This window comes from Oryzias latipes, chromosome 5, assembly GCF_053564925.1.
Source record: "Oryzias latipes strain Hd-rR chromosome 5, Olatipes_Hd-rR_3.1".
Taxonomy (NCBI): Eukaryota; Metazoa; Chordata; class Actinopteri; order Beloniformes; family Adrianichthyidae; genus Oryzias; species Oryzias latipes.
In genome coordinates this window covers 14,855,507-14,876,890 of record NC_136241.1, presented here as the reverse complement: position 1 = coordinate 14,876,890, position 21,384 = coordinate 14,855,507, and the positions used below count along the sequence as shown (strand labels likewise).

The 21,384-nt window shown below is 39.6% G+C and overlaps 2 long non-coding RNA genes across 16 annotated transcripts in view; one reads left to right on the top strand and one right to left on the bottom strand.

The window, feature by feature from the left end:
- LOC144992153 (uncharacterized) overlaps positions 1-21,384 on the top strand; it is a 94,644-nt gene that overhangs the window by 19,044 nt on the left and 54,216 nt on the right. The window contains exons 2-4 of one of the 3 annotated variants that reach the window (XR_013656012.1): positions 1,600-1,674; positions 2,144-2,709; positions 2,904-3,226. The exons of 1 other annotated variant lie outside the window; for it this stretch is intronic. This is a non-coding gene — a long non-coding RNA (uncharacterized LOC144992153). Of the gene's footprint in view, positions 1-1,599; positions 1,675-2,143; positions 3,227-21,384 lie in introns of those variants that run through there. One more of the 3 variants, XR_013656011.1, reaches the window with a different exon arrangement.
- On the bottom strand, positions 9,472-20,943 carry LOC144992152 (uncharacterized). 13 transcript variants are annotated; one of them, XR_013655998.1, is made up of 15 exons: positions 20,665-20,943; positions 19,633-19,739; positions 19,420-19,491; positions 17,383-17,558; positions 17,218-17,305; positions 16,606-17,102; positions 16,441-16,523; positions 16,234-16,318; positions 16,046-16,162; positions 15,833-15,964; positions 13,696-15,735; positions 13,534-13,622; positions 12,298-12,435; positions 11,750-11,879; positions 9,472-10,130 (listed from the first exon to the last, which is right to left on the bottom strand). It is a non-coding gene; the product is annotated as an uncharacterized LOC144992152 (long non-coding RNA). The 13 variants fall into 13 exon arrangements; XR_013656005.1 differs by lacking the exon at positions 20,665-20,943 and adding an exon at positions 12,071-12,139 and having other exon boundaries at positions 19,633-20,312; XR_013656003.1 differs by lacking the exon at positions 20,665-20,943 and adding an exon at positions 12,079-12,139 and having other exon boundaries at positions 19,633-20,312.

Sequence of the window (21,384 nt, the reverse complement as noted above, 5' to 3'; positions counted from 1 at the left end):
ACATTTTCCTTCTTTTATATAGTAGATTTCATTTCTGACATAGAACAGCCATTCATTTTCAGCAGAGTCTTAGCAGCAGCATGGCCTTTTTAACACAATGTTAAATATGTTGTACTTATCCACATGCCTGTTTCTGACCACCTTCCGAAAGTGTACCATTATAAGCAAGATTGTTTTTTCCAAGCAAAATAAAATACTTAAAATCAGCCTGTGGTGTAACTTGAGGGAAACAAAGCCTGATAATGATGTGCATAAAATCCATAATCCATCTTTAACAACTTCTCAAGAAAAGAGGAAAATTGATTCTGGTGAAGGCATTTCATACTTCGACAAAGTAGTAACTAAAGTGGAAGACAAAAGATAAAGTGTCCAGTTAAAAGTTATTAGCTGAAGTGAAAATTTGGGATGTGGCTGCCACTTTGAAATGCAACAAACCCCATAAAAAGATTGAAAAACATCTGACAAAGCACTTACCTACAGCAAATGCTTTAACAAATTCACTATTAAAAATTCAGTCTGTGGCTTTTGCTGAAAGAAAGGGGCAGATACCATTTGGAATTGTAGAATTAATGTCAGATTTGAATTTAAATAGGATCCAGGGGCTTACAGACAGTGCTTGTCATGTTACCCTGGGACAGATGAATGTCAGGTTAAAAGGAAACTTTTTGTTCTTCATGAGAATTATGGTCATTAAAAACAAATGCAAACAATTAAAACGCAGGTTCCTCTGGTAAACAAAGTAAAGCACACATGGACTCTGTTTGTTTAAGATATGTTTGTGCACACTTCCCAGGGCCACAAAAAGGATAAATATTTTTAAATATTTAGCAAGTCCAAAACATTTAAGGAAAATTTGTGCCTCTTCTTTTGGATACGGATTTGAAAATGATCCTATTGAAACTTTTCATTCAATATAAAAATATTGTCAGTGCTTAAACTCTTGGCATCCAACAACTCTTCGGTTGTTGGACGAGCTGCTCCACCGCCTGAGCTAAAGTGCCACTCCCACTATGTTATTTCCATAGTATAAACTGTGACAGTTTTTCCTTAACATTAGCCTGTGAAACCTGTTAAACCTGTGACATTATTTCCTTAACATTAACCTGTGACAGTAATTTTTTTTTTTCATTCATTCATCTTTCGTTTATCCCTTTCAGGGTCACGGAGTCTATCCCGGCCAGTTATGGGCGAAGGCAAGGGACACCCTGGACACCACAGAGCTCACATCTGAGAAATTTGAGTTGAAAGATTTTATTGTTTTAACCTTTACTGTAGATTCTCTTTAAGAAAAGTGTTACAAATGTCCCCCATCTCCTGTTTTCACATAAAAGGTTTTCAATAAAAATAATTCCAGTTTTTATTTTGGGTAACAGAGGACTAGGCAACTAGCAAAAGTAGAAAATATATCTCATAATAAAATGCATTACTGACAGTTGTTTTAATTGAATAATTGAAAATGATAGAACTAGATTTCATTAAAATGGAGATCACTTACAGAACACTCCGAACAGTCTTTATTGCGAGGCAGAAAGAGCTTGATCGTGTCATCAGTCGCAGTGCTTTGGTCATAATGAACCGATTCCTAATTCTTCTGCGCAGGAGCTGCAAAACCTCCACCAGCCGATACAGCTGGGAGGAGCTCCATGCTAAATGGTGATGGAAGCAGCCAGTCAGGTAGGATAAACACACTTGGGTACAACTGAAAACTAATGATAAACTGATTCATAGACACTAACAAATGCAAAGATTATGAAAAACAAGAGTGCAGCAGACAAGTTAGCTGTGTGAGAGGACTCTTTTGGGTTGCAGATATAAAGTAGCTCATGATTATGCATAAACCTCAGTGAGTTTATAAATGACTTAAACCCATAGCATAAAAACATCCTTAAGGTTTTATGAACGTCTAGTCAAATTTTTCCACATTCAGTAGAGATTATTGATTGCTATTCTGTACCTTGTTAAAGTTCGGAGAGACTTCCATCAAGCTTTTTCAAACCAATCTAGTTGAACTAGTACCAAAATTAATGCTCATTCAAAAAATGTTGATTAAAATTGCTATATTTTTACTTGTTTTAAATCTCTCTGGGCTTATTATCTTTTTTGACCTTATAGTTATAGTTTGTCTTTTTTTTTTACCACCCAGCTGTGGCTGGACCTTCTGGATCCTCCAGCTCCTCTAAGAGCTCCAAGTCCTCAACAAGCTCTGCCACCAAAAGATCCATCCAGGACTTGGAGGAGAAGTCTGAAGCTTTTAAATCTCTGTTCACCACCCACAGCTCTGCCAAACGCTCTAAAGACCAAATGTCCAACTGGGTCACCCACACTCCTTATCACTTCTAACAAGCAAGTGCTCAATGCAGAAATACACCTGTTTGACTTGTTAAAGAAACCCTTAGCTGGATGGTTTATAATTTCTTTTACATTTGTGAATTTCTTTACCCAGCTGATCTTTAATGCCATCCCTGTTAGTGTAGCAAATTGATTTTTTTAATGAACATTCTCAAACCTTCAGTGATTATTTAATTTTGAAATTATTTTATTTTGAGTTAGCACGTTATATAAATATTTGGTTAATCTCATTATTTCACAAGAAAAATGTGTTCCACATGGTTACCTGTTGCGCAGGGAAGGCAATTAGTGGGACACACCCTGCCTTCACCATGCGGCCGCAGCCCCTCCCTTACCAGTTGGAGTGAGCGGTCTGAGCTGGTGAGTCGCGTTTTCTGCAGTCTCCCAATATTTTTAGTTAGCTGTTAAAATAAACGGGTATAAGTTTCTTAAATATGTTTAAAAATGGATGCAGTTGACAAGAAACTGCTCTCGAATAATTTACATTTACTTTTAACTATATTTTTATGTGGTTTTTGGTGCCGGTTTTGATGCGCTCTTTTTCCTTTGATCAGGGAGCTGCAGTTGTGATGTCCACTGATGCTATTTTCTTTTGCGCTGTTTTAAAGGTTGGTCTCCGCCATTTTGTCTTATTCTGTTTAACAATGTTTTATTTTAAATGCTGTATTTACCAAATGTGTTTTCTTTTTGTTTTATTATTGTATGGCATTGTGTCTGAGTATATTTTATTCTGAAAATTGTACATTTATTGAACTTTTTGGATGAATGTAAACAACCAGTTGGAGTGAGCGGTCTGAGCTGGGAGCTGCAGTTGTGATGTCCACTGATGCTATTTTCTTTTGCGCTGTTTTAAAGAATTAAAGACGCAGTGACCAGATTTGAGTCTCCCCCTCCTCATTGTGCATCGGCGACCGAACTGAACCTGTTACATTAGCTGGTTTCCAGCTTTCCTCTTCAGTCCCCAGTTTCTTTGTGTTTACATGTTACAAACATTTCCTACAAGCTCCCTCAGAGGATCAGGCTGTTTTGTTTTTTTCCCTCCCTCCGCTCACTTGTGTGTCTCCAGCCACAGGCAGCTTAGGACCTGATGCTGGGATGATGGTTAGACCTAAAGAGAGCTAAAGGTGTTGAAGCAGTAGTGGGAGAAAGAAGCAGCAAAGCTGATTTCACTCTTCAGAAAACAAGAAATATTTACTGTTTATGAAGAAGCAAATTATACATTTTCACCAACATTTCTTTAAAAATATTTTTACCATAAGATAGGAAACATTGTTCATAATTTATCACCAAATTTGTTATTTAAAAAATCTGTTTGACGGCACAAAGACAGATTAAAACATCTAGATGTGTGATGTGTTCTGGCAATTCAAGTTTTTGTTTTCTTTCCTCTAAATAAAAGGAATTTATGTTGAGATGTTTCACTTGGTTTTTTCTTTTTCGAAGCACCCAAGATATTTCCATCAACATGGTTCGTCTGTGTGTGAAGAAAGTTCTAAGTGTTTCTCATGACTGAAGGACCTCTATCGGATGACCTCCCAGCCAAATGTGAGGGAACTGAAACGGCTCATGTATCGCATCAAATTTAAGCCTGAATTGATTGTTGAAGCAGAAATGTCCTTTGGCTCTGAGCCAAGTAAATGCCTGAATGGAAGTGAAATATTTCCTGAAAGTTAGGATACATTGATAATTCACACAGATGTCCTTAAATCCCGTCTTTCCTGCAACCGGCTTACAATTTGAAAAGAAAACAGAAAACTTAGTATTTAATCCAACATAATAGGTAAATCAAATCACTTGTCTGTCTGCTTTTTCAGCTGCCAGAGAAGCATCTCTTTATCTCTGAGGCATCTGCATCCTTGTTTGTTTGATGTGCTCTTGAACATTTACACAGAGACCTGAGCCTCAACTGAACCAGAAATGCAACTCAGACGTTTATAAAAACCAGACAATGAAGGTTCAGATCTTGCAGATCTTTTTACTGGAAATACGTGGCATCACAAACTTTCTGTTTAACAATGGGCTTTCCTTTGTCTGTTTGTTTTTCTTTGGGCCTTTGTAGGAGTTTCATGTAAAGAGTAACTCAAATATGTGCAACACTTCCTAAAGGAATCCAGTGATTACAGAAAATTGTAAAAAAAAACAAAAAATACTAAAGAAATAAAAAGAAATAAACTGCTTCTTATACTCTAGAGTGGTTATAAAACATTGCTCCTAAAATTTCATTTTCAGTCATGGTAAAGATGTTTACATTTTTTTGCAGTGGATGGAATAAGTATTTGATCCCTTAATGATTTAGTGGGTTTGCTCACCTAAAAACAAATTGACAGTCTGTGGCGGGGTCCCGCCGAGAAAGGATGCAGAGGAGCCAAGGTGAGGAGGATCTGTCTTTATTTCCGACACTGTGAGCACCGCGCAGGGCCACGCAGCACATAGCACTCTGTCACTCCTCCCTCATTACACCACCTGCAGTGCTCCCTCTTAAATGGGACGCCACATCCCTGTAGCACTCTGTCCATCAACCTCTGGAAGGTGGCTGGGGCACCATGCAAACCAAAGGGCATAACAGTAAACTGAAATAACCCTGCAGGTGTTTGGAATGCAGTGTACGGTCGACTCGTCTTCTCCAGAGGGACTTGCCAATACCCTTTGCACAGGTCAAGGGTGGTGATGTATTCTGCAGGTCCAATCTTCTCTAGCAGGTCATCTATTCTGGGCAAGGGATAGGTGTCAAACTCAGAGATGGAGTTGAGTTTCCTGAAATCAATACAGATCCTCCTCACCTTGGCTCCTCTGCATCCTTTCTCGGCGGGACCCCACCACATTTGCTGTCAGAAGTGGGATCGCAGAGGAGACCACAAAAAGGTGGGGACGCAGCGGCGTGGTGGGGACGACGACTCCCCGGCAGCTCAGCACCTCCTCCAGGTACTTCATCCTCTAAGGAAGAGGGGGTGGATCCGGGTGGCCTTGTCAGAGCATCAGGCCTGGCCAGGGGCCCGGAAAGAGACACTACGGCGTCCATGACGAGCGGCGGACCTCGCGGGCAGCAGGGGCGGACCGCCGGGGCGCGGAGACGGCCGGAGGCGGGACGGGCACACCGCCCGGTTCCACTGCCGCGGATGCGGGCGTTGGAGGCCTGCGCGGAGCTGGACAGGAGGCGGACCGACGTCTACCGGGACGTCAGGGGAGTGCTCCGGGAGAGGCGTAACGACTCGCCTGTAACCTGCTGTCGGCGGCTCCGATCGGCTGAGGTGCCATCCGGGAGGAGACCAGCGGGGGCGTGTGGCCGAAGGAAGGGCCTTAGCCGGGGCTGGGACCGACTTGAGCGGCGCACCGAGGAGCGGATCGGAGGGATCGCCGTCGTGGAGCAGCCGCAGCCCGTATATCCATCCGACGCGAGGAAGTGGGAGGAGGAGCACGTGCCGGAGGACAGTCCCGCTGATGCCTGTAGACCAACCGGGCAGGGCCTCTACATTAGGCGAGGGGCGCCTGCGGAACGGGTTGGTGGTTCGGCGTGGGCTTGCGCGGCGGCGGAGGGCTGGACTGGATCGCCGCACACCGTCGATCTCTCAGAGGAGGGGGATGGTGTGACGGTGTGGCACCTTCAGATGACGAGGGGGGGCCACGCCGTGTTTTATTGTTTGTGTGTTGATGTATTTTTCATTTAATGATTACTACCTGTGGTGCCACCTGGATGGAATGGAGAGCAACGCCCCGTGGGCGTGGCGTCCCATTTAAGAGGGAGCACTGCAGGTGGTGTAATGAGAGAGGAGTGACAGAGTGCTATGTGCTGCGTGGCCCTGCGCGGTGCTCACAGTGTCGGAAATAAAGACAGATCCTCCTCACCTTGGCTCCTCTGCATCCTTTCTCGGCGGGACCCCGACACACAGTCTGTCATTTTGATGGCAGGATCTTTTCGACAGTGAGAGATGGAAAATCACAGACAATCCATTAAAATTTTTAAATAGAAATTTGCATTTCATTGAGGGAAATATTTAAGTTGGAAGAAGTATTTGATCCCCCAGTAACTATTAAGACTTCTGATTCACAGAGACCAGTTAGACTCTCCTAATCAACCTGTCACCTGTATAAAGACACCTGTCTACAGAATCACTCAGTCAGACTCCAAGCTTGCAGTGATTTTAAGGGAGAAGACTGTAGACCTGCACAAGACTGGAATGGACTACAATACCATCAGCAAGAAGCTGGGGGTTAAGAAGACAACGGCTGGTGCAAATGTGGCAAAGAACAAGAATTACAAAATGGCTTTCAGTCCTGTGGCTCTAACCAAGATCTCACCTGGTGGGTTTTCCATGATCATGCAAACACTGACAAACCGGCTTAAAACATCATAGCAGGAGTTAGTAGATGAGCTCAAAGCAGCAGGGACCACAGTCACCAAGGAAACCACTGGTGAACACTTTATGCTACAAAGGTTTAACATCTTGCAGTTCTGGCAAAGTAGCCCACCTTAAGAAGGCACATGTTCAGAATTGCCTGATGTTTGCCAGTGAAAACCTTCATGTCTTAGAGGGACTGGGCGAAGGTGTTATAGTCAGATGAGACCAAAACTGAACTCTTTGGCATCAAGTCAACTTGTCATGTTTGGAGGAAGAGAAATGATCCCTTTAAACCTAAGAACACTATCACCACTGTCAAGCACGGAGGTGAAAATATTATTAAGGTGTTTTTGTGAATAGGGCTAATTCACTGTGTGCATAGGAGAATGGGCGGAGCCATGTACCGTCAAATCCTGTGTGAGAACCTCCTTTCCTTCCACCAGGATGCTTAAAATGGGTCGTGGGTTGGTCTTTCAAAATAGGTTAATGACCTAAAACATACGACCATGGAAACCAAGAAATGGCAGAAGAATAAGCATATCAAGGTCATGGAGTGGCCCAGCAAGTCTCTATACCTTAATCCTATAGAAAACCTATGGAGAGAGTTCAAGCTTAGAGTTGCTATGTGACTGCCACCGAATCTAAATGATTTAGAAGAGCAGTGGACCAAAATTCCAGCTGATATGTGCAGACACCTGCTTATCAACTAACAACAGGAAATGTCTGACATCTGTGCTGCTAATAAGGGTTTTGATACAAAGTACTAAGCCTTTCCAGGCTAATTTCCAGCAAGAGGGTTCCAATACTTAAAGTGGATTTCTTGATTTTATCTGTGATTTTCTGTCTCTCGATGTATACATAAACCCAACATTAAGATGACAGACTGTCAATTCCCTTTTAGGTGGCAAATAATTCAAAACCAACAAGGAATCAAATACTTACTTTCTGTGCTCTACTTTATGCAGATCCCCCCAAATGATTTATGTGTCTTGTTTTTCTGCAAAAATTTCCAGAATACAAACCTTTGATGTAGATTTCTCACTAGGAGGAAATGATAACATTTCTCATCCATAGCTTGCATAAACTGAGTTGTGACGAAGGCGGAAGGTATTTCGCAAAAACATTTAAGGTATGTTTGACAAAAACAAACCGAGTCTGATAAAAAAAGAAAAAATACAAATGTAAGAACTCAGTTTAAATTTGTAGACACAATGAACTTTATTGAATCATAGCTTGCATAGTTTATGACTGCATATATTTGCATAATGGATAAACATACATAATAATTTTAGGTTTATATTTATATACAGATATTTCAAAAACAATGAGTGGAGAGCTCACAGCTGAGAAATATGAGTTGAAAGATTGTACGTTTTTAGTTTTTACTATAGACCAACAGTTGGTAACCTGGGGCATGTGTGCCAGCAACCCAGTCTCATCCTAAAATGTGTAGTAGCTACATTTGTCCACATGGAAATGCGTGAGAGTTTTACAAAAACGCCCCCTAAACTGTGAGGGGGATACGTTTCATTTTTCTATTCATTTTCTACGAGCCTTCTCAGGATCACGTGACTTTGGAGGTTTGGCCTGCCGTGAGCAAAAAACATGGCGGATGCACGTTCATTTTTCGGTGGAATATCCCATAAAACAAGGTATTTTGAGGACTAATTTTTATTTTGACAACATTTCTAGTGAGAAATATACCATTGTCTTTTAAAATATGCTTTCATTTTGTACATACAGTTTGTAGTTTGCTTGTTTCGTTCAACTTTTTCTCCCAAAGGCTCTGTTACGTTGGAGAAACACGTTAACTTTCATTCATATCTGCAGACGTGCGCGTGGGTCACGTGACTAATATGTTTCTCTTTTTTTCCGCAGAAAATGCAATAAAATAGGAGTGATTGTGGACTAATTTATTTTTGAAAACATTTCTAGCAGTATATATCCCCTTTATTTTCATAATATCCATTCATTGCAGACATGCAGTTCGTAGTTTGTTTGTTACGTTCAACTTTTCCTCAAAGGATCTGAAGGCGTTTGATCTTTTCCATAAATATATGCAGCCTGACGTGGGTCACGTGACCTGAGTTTCTTTTTTTTCATATAGAAGATCTCGTAAAAAGGTACGTTGCTATTTATTAATTATTTTTATTTACATTTCTACGGACCCGTGTATAGGTTTCATGCTGTGTTGTTGCGACTTTGAAGGACATTTAAACAAACCGGAAGAATGTTGTTCAGGAACGGACTGGAGAGTTCTCTAAATTTACTTAGCGATTTATTTTATTCAATATTCTTTTACATGTTAAAGTATTCACACTACAAGTCTAAATACTGTGTACAATGTCTGATCTTTCCCATCATATCTGTGGGCTGACGTGGGGTCATGTGACGCGAGTTTCTTTTTTTTCCCGTGGAAAAAAAATCTCGTAAAATAAGATCGTCTGAGGTTTAACATTTACGTTTAACAACATTTCTAGGGACCGATGTACTCTGTCGTAACGTCCATGCAAGCGTATTTTTTCAACATCAACTAGTTGAGTTAAGAAATACACTGTAAATAATAAAAAAAGACGTTTGGCTCTAAACTGGTTTTGTGATTGCTCCCACGTTTATCGGGAAGATTAAGTTTTAAAAATAAGCCCAGCGACAAACAGGTGTTTATTTTTAACAGAAATTAATGTTTCCATTACTAATGCAAACTTTTTGTTTTGCAGGTACTTAAAGAAACAAAACATCAAATGTTTTTCAGAGCGAAGGTACCTTGTCGCATGACAGATTGCAGTTGTTTTTTATTCAAACTTTATTGACTAACAATTCAAAACAACAATTCCAAAAAGCAACAAGAAAGAAACAAACCAGGGGATTATTATGAAATTTTTCACAAAAACATTGATTGAATGTTTTAAATGCTTTCTTATTGTCAGAGTTTCTTATTGTGTTCATGTTTTGTTTGAACTCATTGATAAAGTTAAAAAAATGGGGGGTATGATTTATAACTTTGTATTTATGAATGTGCCATATGAATAAAAATAATAAAAGGTTAATGATGTAGAATTGTTCTTTTTATGGGATGGACAGTGGGTGAGGCACGACAGATTACAGTAAAACAGTCAAACTGCTACCACAATAGCGTTGAACTTCTGTTGAGAATAATTCATTCATAAATCTGTCTATATATTAGAATATCAGCATCTGGATCATTTACGTCTATTTTAACATAAAAGGGGCTAAAAAGAACTAACATCAACAAACAACAACTACTAATAAATATTATAGGAAATAAGGAAAAAGTATAAAAAAGTAAAACAAAATAAATGTACATAGTATATTATTTATTATTGTAAATAAAAAAAATAAACATGTCTGACTAAGAGTGGGAGTTGAGGGCGGGGTTTTTTTTGTCTCTTTTTTGGAATCCAGCGTAGAGGCCATGACCCCCCCCTGCAAGAAAAGTAGAGAAGGTTCAATCAAACAGTGATAGACAATGGGCTACAGTTTGTTCACTCAGTGCTTACAGGACGACTGTTTTTAATTTGATTAGTGTCAATTATCCTTTGTAGGAAATATTAGTACTATTCAAATATTCATGAATAATTACAATATTACATTGATTTTTAACGCATAGCACAAAAGCATCAAATAATCAATATCTAACAACTTGTAGAACATGAATAATAAAACTTGGACATGCATCCATCATCTACCCCTTTTGTCCTTTTATTGACAAAATTAGAAAAGATTTATATAATTTTAAATAAACAAAAAAACAAATTAGGCTGATTATTATTTGGAATTATTTATTTGCGACCAAGCAAAAAAACTGATGGAAATTCATGTTGAAGAGGCACGTTGCTGGATTGTCCGCACGTATTTTAACCATAACCCCGCCTTCTTTACTTGCAAATAGGCACTTCAAAAGAAATAAATAAATTCATTAATAATATATACAACATAAAACATGACGAGCACTCCATTAACTCCATCTGGGTTTCATAAATAAAATAAAAACGTTTACCACTCAAAACAATCATCAGAACTCTAACACAGTAAATATGCCAAACAAATTAATAAAAAAGCATTTATATACATTAGAGTTCTACTTTAAAATAGTAATAATGTAAAATAAAAACTGCTCCTTTTTTCTTTAAATGTCCTCATTGCATATTAATCTTTTCCTCCAATCACACGGCTGCATTCTGAAAGATGAAAAGTGTAAACTTGTTTAAGAGATGTTTAAGAGGACTACTGTAAACTAAGATAAATGTGTTAGTTAAAATAAAGTAATAATGCATAGTTATTTTATAATAAAAGACTAAAAAAGGCAAATTAATAATACAAAATCCAAATCTTTACAAATTCTGCAAGTATTTTGTCGTATTACTTTTTACTGGTGGAAATGCAAAGAAAAGCGACAAATTAGAAGAACTGGTTTGAACATGAATTATTGCACAAAGACGGAAAGGTGGGCGTGTCTCCAGGAAAGAGATCCTCATGACAACCAACATGATTTTTGATACGGAGGCTGATGCTTCAAGGAGAAAAGAAACGTCAACAGCCAGTGCTGATCAGAACACAATCCAATGTTCTCATCATTTGAATAAATCCTGAAATGTTCATCTGCTGGTGTTTGTCTGCATTTCTTGATGAAGTTTTGCTGCAAAATAAACCCATTAACCATCACTGTGATGGAATACACGCCAGGGCTACTATGGGAAGATATACGGTAGTCAACATTTTCTTGGAAAGGATTCTTTTTAAATAATATTTTATAGAATCTTTTAATAGTGTGTAAAATGTTTTTAACTACAAAGCATTTTAATTGCATGTTATATGTTTTATATCAACTGTAATGCCCATTAAAAAGAGAAGCTAAAGTAAACTTGAACTGAATTATTTCTTTCTTATTAAAGATTTGAGGAAAAGTGTAAAAATAACCACCAGATGAATAATTCTGTAGTTTCACATTTCTTTGGAGAAACATTTGTTGATGATAAAAAAAACACAGGAATTTCTTAAAAACATATCATTTTTGCTAACTGTGCAGAAAAATAAGATTGTACCAGGATAGTAAAATGTCAGGAGTTGGGACACTGGTGGACGGCTGTGGGGCTGAAGTGGTGAGAGGATGGATGTCTGAAACGGTTGATGGTTGGACGGCTGAAGCACTGGAGGGCTGCTGGTTTTTCCAACCTTAATGGATGAAAATGATGATATGATTAGTGTGGTTGTTTTGGTGAGACATGACCAGATCTGCTGACGGTTCACAAATGAAAGTTTCTAATCAAACTAGAGTTTATGCAGATTGAAGATGTCGTGTCATCAAGCTTCCATGAATAATGAGGAACAACAACAGACTGAGGTGAATGTAAAATTATTATTACCAGTATACCTGATACAAGGCCTTCATCTAGTCAAAGCACGTTTCTGCTTGATCAGGGAACTTAGGGCACCTTAGGGGCACAACATGTGTGTGGTAAGAGGCGGGACTTTTTGGCAGGTTTGGCAGCAATTTTTGTATCGTCATCGTCAAAATTTAAATTATCATATAACACTGTGAACAGATCGACAATTGGTTAATGACTCTGAGTCACAGATGGTAAATACATACCAATACAGACACTTCATCACATGTGAGGCTTTCTCTTTTGGCCTGAAATCTTTGTAGCCCGCCTGACATTTGGATGTTTTGGCGGCCACAGCGATCACAGTTGATGCAAGAAGTTGTCGAGCCTCGTGGCAGAGTCAGCTGAAAATAGGAAAAGCAGAATTTTTATGTCTCCAGTTCCCCATTCTGATAAGATTTGGGGAAAATATTGCCATATTAATGACAATTAATGGTTGTTCGTTTTACAATTAAATTAAGGTAGCAATTGAAGTCTAACAGTTTTGTAAGAATGTGCAGGTTATTATTTCTGAATTTTAAAAAGAAAAGTTATAAAAAAAGGTCATGAAGACTTGGTTTTGAGCTGAAGATGTCTTTCCTCTTGTCCAAAATGATTTCTGGAATAAAACTGGTAAAAAAGCAGTTTGACTGGATCAGAGAAAAGGTCTGAGCGAGTGTGACGTCACCCATTTACTTCCAGATCCATCATAACAAATTCAATTCTGTCGTCGTTTCTCTGTGATACAGACGTCCCCACGTTGGAGCCAGTTGACAGTGATTGATCTGAGTCAACATTTCTATGGCAACTACTGTCGCCAATCAGGAGTAAGCTTGTTGAAAGTCCACACTGCTTCCACTGAAAGTGAGCTTGGTGGAATTTGTCAAACAAACATTCAAGGTGGCACATGCTATTACTGAGGCATCTGTTGGTCAGTCTATAATTTGAATAACTTGTGATAAAGAAACAGTTTTGTAAGACAAATAACTGGAATTAGCAAAAACATGTTGAAAAGGGTATCACAACAAGAATGGTTAATCTGAGCCATAGAATGACTAACTAACAGCTGTTTGTTTCTCTTTAGAAGTCTACAGGATTTTGGCTCCTTGGAGCCAGCGGGTACTTCCTGTTTGGAACGTGAGGGGGAGGAGTCAGTCAGTCCAGGTCTCTGAGACAGAGACTGTTTTAAAATATTTACAAAACCAAGTCCAGATGATCGTTGTTACAACGTTTTTTGTGTAAATTTGGAGAAAAACCCTAAATAGGTCAATCATAACACTTTAATATATCAGTAAATTACTGTTCCTTTTTTTGCCGGGAAACCGGCGGTGGCGCGAGCGCTGCCATAATCATTAGCTAATGTAACCCCGATTCTCACAAAGCCTCCCTTCCTCTGCTCCACCACAATAACTATACAGTCGAAACAAATAATTAATACATTTTTCTATGACGATCATAGTAACCTGCAGTCGTGTTACGTTCAGTATCTCGATGGAGGCCGTATTTTTCAGCACCGCTCTTCCGTCACAGTGATAACAACAGCGGCATTCATCTGTCAGATGAAAATACATTCAGATGACCATAAAGTATTTTCATTACTGCCTCTTGTGTCAAACATTTCTTACCTTTGAGACTTCTTTAGCTCGTGCAGAGATGCAGAACGCGCGACAACCAGATTACCTTTATTGACGCCCAACACCCACCGACCGGCGCGCGGATACGTGGGGGTGGGGTGGCTTAATGTGCACGGCGCGCACGCATGCGTATTTGCACAAGAATTTTCACATGGCCTCTTTGGCATATGAACCTAACATTTCTATCATTTGTGTCTAAATTACGAGCATTAAATAACACAACTTGATGTGTGTCTGTCATAAAATATTCCATGTTGGGTCTAAATCAGATAAGCATTGTTCATCACATCAAATATTTACATATTTACTGTATTATACTGTTTTCATATATTTATTACTTTTATCATCTAAATTGTCCTAAGATTTATGAAAAAAATGAAAATCACACACTGAAAAATAGGGTTTGCTTTATCAGTTTATTCTGCATAATGGAATGTTTGGCTCAAAACTGAGCTCTTTGGCATCAACTCAACCATTGGGTTTGGAGGAAGAGAATTGCTACCTATGACCCCAAGAACAGCTTAACCACTGTCAAACATGGAGGTGGAAGCATTATGCTTTGTGGCTATTTTTCTGCACAGAGCTACGTCACCACGTTGATGGAGCCATTAATGGAAAATCCTGAGTGAGAACTTCCTACCCTCCTTAAGCCAGGACCCTTCAAATCAGTCATGGATGGGTCTTCCAACAGGTTAGTGACCTAGAACCTACAGCCAAGGCAACCAAGGAATGGCTGAAGAACAATCATATCAAGGTCATTGAGAGGCCCAGCCCATGTCAATCCTATGGAGAGATCTCACAGTCGCCAAGCAACAGCCACCAAATATTCATGATGTAGAAGGGTCAAAAGAAGGGCAAATACATTTATATAAATTCTTTCAACTTGATTTCTTTCTAGGTTTGCAATTCTGCACAACAAACAAAGGACAAAAACTTTTTTTGCTCCAAATAAAGGGAAAAACCTTGAAACTTCATGTGAGTTCTTGGCAACTGCCATTTCCCAAATCCTGCTCATACTGGACCCACATCTCCATGTCTTGGATATAAGTAATTAACTTGCCAATAACAAAGACTTATTAAAGGTCACTGAGGTGAACTTTGTAGACAAGTGCGGAAACTGTATAGTGTAAGGCTGATCGGCAAATAAAAGACCATGAAAGTCATCTTGGACTTTAGTAGGCATAGAGGAGGGTTCACAGCTTCCCTTTCCTTGGCATCCCCATCTCAGCTGATCTAACTTGGTTTCCTAACATTCAGGACGTTATCAACAATGCACATAAGCACGTCTGAAGCTGCTGGCAACCTACCGCTCAGCCAGTCCAACTGCATCATGGTCTGGCTCTCAGATCAAACTGAAGAAGAGCAGCAGAAGCTTCAGTGCTGAAGATACTGGAGCAGATCATCGGCTACCCCCTTCCCTACCTGTCATCCTGTCTGAGTAAAGGAACATGTCAAGGACAGCGCCCTTCCTGCAGCTAACATACTGATACACATATCACTCCACACTTCTAATATTCTTAATTTCTCATGTCATTTACCCCTAATTTAAGATAACTCATTGTCATTTTGCTACATTTTACTTCAGTCTTGCTACAATTAAAATGTAGTCTGTACCCTGACAAAGGATTTGGAGATGCATAGCACATTTATTATTTGAGTTTAATAGGTCAGTGTTTCATTCTAAGGTGTTGGACATACAAATCAAAGGCCAAACGTTTGAGTTAAAATGAGAAGTGTCTTCAGCACAGGTGTGAGCACTGAAATGTTAGGCTAGTGTTGTAGAAACTTGAACGGAGGTAAAAAACAATGTAATTGTTGAAATTTAGGTTGAAAAACCCTTCATTGGTGCAGTTCAGAAAAAAATCTCTCATTTCAATTAAAAGTCATTTATTGGTACAAAGTTGAAATGAGGTTTTCCTTTATATAAGCCTTTTTTTAGGGGTGGAGCTGGGGCTTGAACTGCAGAAAAGTCTCCTCCTCAACAGACAATTAGTCCTTCACGTCCTCTCTCCATCAATGACTCTGTGCTGCCTAAAAATGAAATGAAGAAGAAAACACATAAATGCCACAAGCCCTGGACATCCATGCAGATCACAAAGAGAAACCTCCTGGCTGTGTGGGGCAGAACCTTCCAAAAGCTGGGAGGAGAGCTCTTCAACCACACTTCAAGGATCTGCAGTGCTGCTGGACTTCACCAACCACAGTCTGGTCAGCAGCATGACATCATAGAGCCTTTAGTTCTTTACCATGGCACCATAACCTGCAATCCATCACATCATGCTTGATCAGTTATGCAACAACTTTAGAAAGTGTAACCCTTGTTCTATCCTAGGCACTTTACCATTGGGAGTTGGGTCATCTAGACCCACTAGACAGTGCTCTGAACCTTTTTTCTTCAATGATTTGTGATCTTCACTGGTGTCCATGGATTACATGAAATCTTTCCACCTTTATCCACCTTTGTCATGGTAGGGAGAACACGTCAGGGTGGGGTCACAAGATAGCACAAAGGTTACAAAAGATTTTTACCATATCTTGATGACAGCTGATTCTTGTTTTCCTGATGCTCAGACAAAGCCCTTCAGTGTTTTTCTCTGGGTCATTTTGATTGGTCCTTGTGGGAAGAGATTAATGTATTAATAATACTGAAGAAATCAAGAGATATTCCACATCAACAGCATGAGAGTAACATGAAAGAAACAAGCCAACATTTATCTACATTACCAGAGTCTTTACCTGGAGGTATCATTCTGGTCACGTCTGCTCCAGCTTTTCTGACTTCCGCTTGTTCCAGCCACCGGCCTGAACGGCGAGGATGTCTGTGCAGAATGAAAGGATCAAAATGTATTAAACTGAGAAAACAAACTACACAAAAAGGATGCATCTTCAATGAGTATTTACCAATATTTGACACATATGTACTCGGAACATGTGTCTGCTGAAGAGAGGAAGCTGTTCAGTCGGTTCAGTCCCTTTCCCTGATGTTGTCCCTTCTTGATTTCATCCTCGGATCCTCATCATTTCAACCAAAATGTATGTTTGCAAACTTTTGAAACATAAGGGGTTAGAAAAAAACTCCAACAGGAATAAGGGCAGAGGCCCTAAGGGAGACCCAGGACACGCTGGGGAGACTACGTCTCTCAGCTGGCCCCGGGGTCCCCCAAGAGGAGCTGGAGGAGAGGGAAGTGTGGGCATCTTTGCTTAGACTGCTGCCCTCACAACCTGGTTCCTGATGAATGGAAGAAGATGGATGCATGGATGGAACGTGTTCAGGCCTTTCAGCAAAACTCCACGATGGCAGACTGCGATCCTTCCTCATTTACTTTGCCAGAAAACTTGTTGGAGGACTCTGGTGCTGCCACAAACTTACCTGCTCCACATCTCCCATCTCCAGGATTCTATCAAAACAAATAAATGTCGTATATTAACATGATGATATGACACAAAATACAATAAAACATATATGCAGGCATGTTCATTTTCTTAAGGAAGAGGCCATGAAAATAACCTTACATATTCTATTTCCCCATGAATGCAGTTCACAAAGGAGGTCACCACAGTGTTTTTGGTCAAAAACGCATCTTCCAAATAACCACTGAGCCTAAAAGAACAGAAAAGTTTACATAAAAAAAACATTTAGACCATCAAAAATGTAGGTGGAAAAGAATTTTACACAACCCAGTTGGCTCTCAAAACAGTACATTTAGCAAGTTCCATCCACTGCTACGGCAAACATAGAGGGAGAGCATGCAGGACCCTGAAACAGATGAACCTGACAGCCTCTCCATCTCAAAGTTAGCAGAAGATCAGTCCAGGAACTATTTGTGCATGTTGTCTCCAAATAACTGACCAGTCTGAGAGAGGAAAGGGAAAAAAACATGAGGTTCTTTTATGTATATACATACACACACAAAAGAATCAGGAATCAGACATTCTGTTGGAGTGGGACTTTAAGTCCCACTCCAACAGAATTTTTAGCTATTATAAAATCGTTCCCAGTGTTTTTTTTAATTACGATCATTTTGTTTTTTTAAGACATTTTTCTGCAGCACAGCAGCTCATAAGAATTTCACCTCAGAGCTGTGGTGCAGATGTTTGCCTCTGCTAATTTCCCATAAACCGTTTGTTGATTCTCTCTCCCGCTAGCTTATAGCACCTCACAAGCCCTAGCCGACATTAGCATAGCAAAAAAAAAAAAAAAAATCAATGAGCAACATTGGAGCTATCCATGTGTACACTTTTGAGCCAGATACCAGCTCAGACAAGGGAACTCAGGACATTAATGGATCTACTGGTTTTTGTCTGCAAGTGGATGCATCAGAATTGGAGTGGAGTAGAGACTTTGGCCCATTCATGGCAGTTAGAGCGTCACAACTATAAGCTTTTTGAGACAATCAGTTTCATTTTCTCCTGATCCATTGAGATTTGAATAAATACTCAGAAACAGTTTTAATCTTATATTATTGTGTATGTGTTTATATTTTTGTTAATGTTCTCAATAAAGAGAAAAATGTTTGATCTTAAAAACATGACTTCCATTGGAGCGGCTCTTTAACTTTGTTGACAATGCTAGGATAAATACATGTGGTCAGCCAAATCAGCCATAATTGTTTAGACCAGGGGTCTGCAGCCTGAGGCTCCACAGCCACAAGTGGCTCCTTGACCCCTCCTCTGTGGTTCTCCGACAAAAAATAAAAATGTTTTTAATTCAAACAAATATCCTATTTTTCAGACGACACAGCGCATCACGCAAAACAAAACAGTCAGATAAGTCAAACTTTACTCAACTTGGTGATCTACTCAACAGTTGAAGCAAAGTATTACTGTGCCAGGCTCCTGACTACAGTACCCATAATGCTTCAATAATCTATCAAGCGGTGATGCACAATATTTTAAGAAATTCCAGCATTTATGAAGAATTTTTTTAAACCTGACAACGTACCCTAAAAAAAATCAATTTGAGGTCAATACGCACAATTTAGAGGGCCTATACCATGCTAGCCATTTAGAATAAACTATTTCCTTGATCTCTGAGGCTCCGCCTTTCTCTTCTTGTGGGTGTCGCCTATTTCATGACATCAACCTAGAGTCGGCGTCGGCAGCGTTTCTGCGTTTCTTCCATCCAAACTTTTGCAAAGATGGATGTGAATATTGTGCAATGAAAGCATTTTGCTGATCACCGCTAGCTCCATTGAGAAAGTGGGCGTGTCTGTTAGCCTGGAGGCGGTTTTAGCTGCACAGGCTCTTCCTAGAAGAGGCTGCTCCTCACTTATGATGACGTCACAATGTGAGGACCCTCTTATTGTGAATTGGGAGGGGCTGGTGCTCAGAGGGTTTCAGAGGAATGCTGAGAGATGCGTGAATGGATCAAAATACCGCTGTGGATTAGTTTTTGTGAGGAATTAACATTATAATACACTTTAAAATTTTAAAACGTTGATGTTGCATGATATAGGCCCTTAAAGAAATACTGGCTGAGATGTACTAACAACATAAAATCTACAATGTGTAAAAAAAAATAAGCCTTTGTAAACCCCAGTAGTTATCCAGTTTCCAAAATAACATAAATGCAAATGAGTGTTTGATTTTCTAAAGGCTGAAGAGAAACCTTGTGTGTCCTACTGAGTTCTGGACAGTGAGACATTTAAATGCTCTTAGCTGTTTAAAGGGCTGCAGACCCCCGTTTCTGGCTAAATGACCCAAAAGGAAACTTACCTCTGCGGAGACCACGTGACGTTTCCGCCCCCGTCCTCTATACAGAAGAGGCCTTCACCGTGATGCTGCGGCCTTTTAAATTTAAGATGGAAAAACGCCTCGTCATTCAACGTTTATCCTAAACAGCCAACACGTTTTTACTAAAAACCCATCCCTGGTTTCCCAAATCTAAACATTACATTTCTACAGAGAAAAGTTCAAAGCATCGCCCACCTTCCAGCTGTCCAAGAAGTTCCTCAGCCGCGCGCCTTCCTGCGGGTTCATCCGGGGGTTTCCGGGGGAGTGGGGTGGGGGTGCCCGTATGACGCTGCGTTCACTGGCTTTTCGAAATGCGCACTTCATGTCAATTGGGGCAAATTGAAGGCTTAAAAGCCTGTTTACTTTAGATAATATATCCTATTTAATATATCCTATTTAAAACATTATTGAGAATTACTACAGGAAACAGTGATGAAACCTTTTTTAACAGATAAATTAGAGCACTTCATTGTAATACTATAATATATGAGATACGTCAAAAAATTGACAGTTAAAGAAAAAAGAATATAATAGATCCTAATATTTTATAAACTCCATCAAAATAATTTTTTCATCTCATTTATCATAATATTTATAGTTTTTTCTATCACACACCATTAGACTCGTAGTGTAAATAAATTAAAATGCAGAAAAATCAATTTAAAGAACTCTTTGGTCCGTCCCTGAACTCAACATTTTTCCGGTTTGTTGTCACATGTCAATCAAAGCCTGATCGCCGCAACAGCAACACGGAACGAGAAAACCTATACACGGGTCCCTAGAAATGTAAATAAAACAAATTAGTAAATCGCAACGTACCTTTTTACGAGATTTTCAACAGGAAAAAAAGAGAAAGGCACGTCACGTGACCCACGTCAGCCCGCATATATCAGACGTTTTCAGATCCTTTGAGGAAAAGTTGAACGTAACAAACAAACAACTTCATGTCTGCAATATTACGAAAATAAAGGGGATATATTCTGCTAGAAATGTTTTCAAAAATAAATTAGTCCACAATCACTCTTATTTTATGGCATTTTCTGCGGAAAAAAAGAGAATCATATTAGTCACGTGACCCACGCGCACGTCTGCAGATATGAATGAAAGTTAACGTGTTTCTCCAACGTAACAGAGCCTTTGGGAGAAAAAGTTGAACGAAACAAGCAAACTACAAACTGTATGTCCAAAATGAAAGCATATTTTAAAAGACAATGGTATATTTCTCACTAGAAATGTTGTCAAAATAAAAATTAGTCCTCAAAATATCTTGTTTTATGGGATATTCCACCGAAAAATGAACGTGCATCCGCCATGTTTTTTGCTCACGGCAGGCCAAACCTCCAAAGTCACGTGATCCTGAGAAGGCTCGTAGAAAATGAATAGAAAAATGAAACGTATCCCCCTCACAGTTTAGGGGGCGTTTTTGTAAAACTCTCACGCATTTCCATGTGGACAAATGTAGCTACTACACATTTTAGGATGAGACTGGGTTGGTGCCAGAGTTGGTATGTGGAGAGAAAGACAGTGGTACGCTGTAGTGTGACAACAATGGTCATGTAACCCTCATGCTATCCTAGGCACTTTAACATTGGGAGTTGGGTCATCTAGACCCACTAGCCAGTGCTCTGAACCTTTTTTCTTCAACGATTTTTGAACCTCACTGGTGTCCATGGATTACATGAAATCTTTCCACCTTTATCCACCTTTTTCATGGTAGGAATAACACGTCAATGTAAGGGTGGGGTCATCTAAGATGGCACAAGGGTTTTAATAAGTCACAATGAGCTTTTTCCCCCTATGGCATCATAAGGACATTGTTTATTCATGCAGTCCTGTCACTGTGACCCCACCCACCTATAAAATACTTCCACTTTACCACATCAGTCTTTACAAACAGAAACCTCTAACGGTCACATGACCAGTGAGTGAGTGTCTGTGGATGGAACA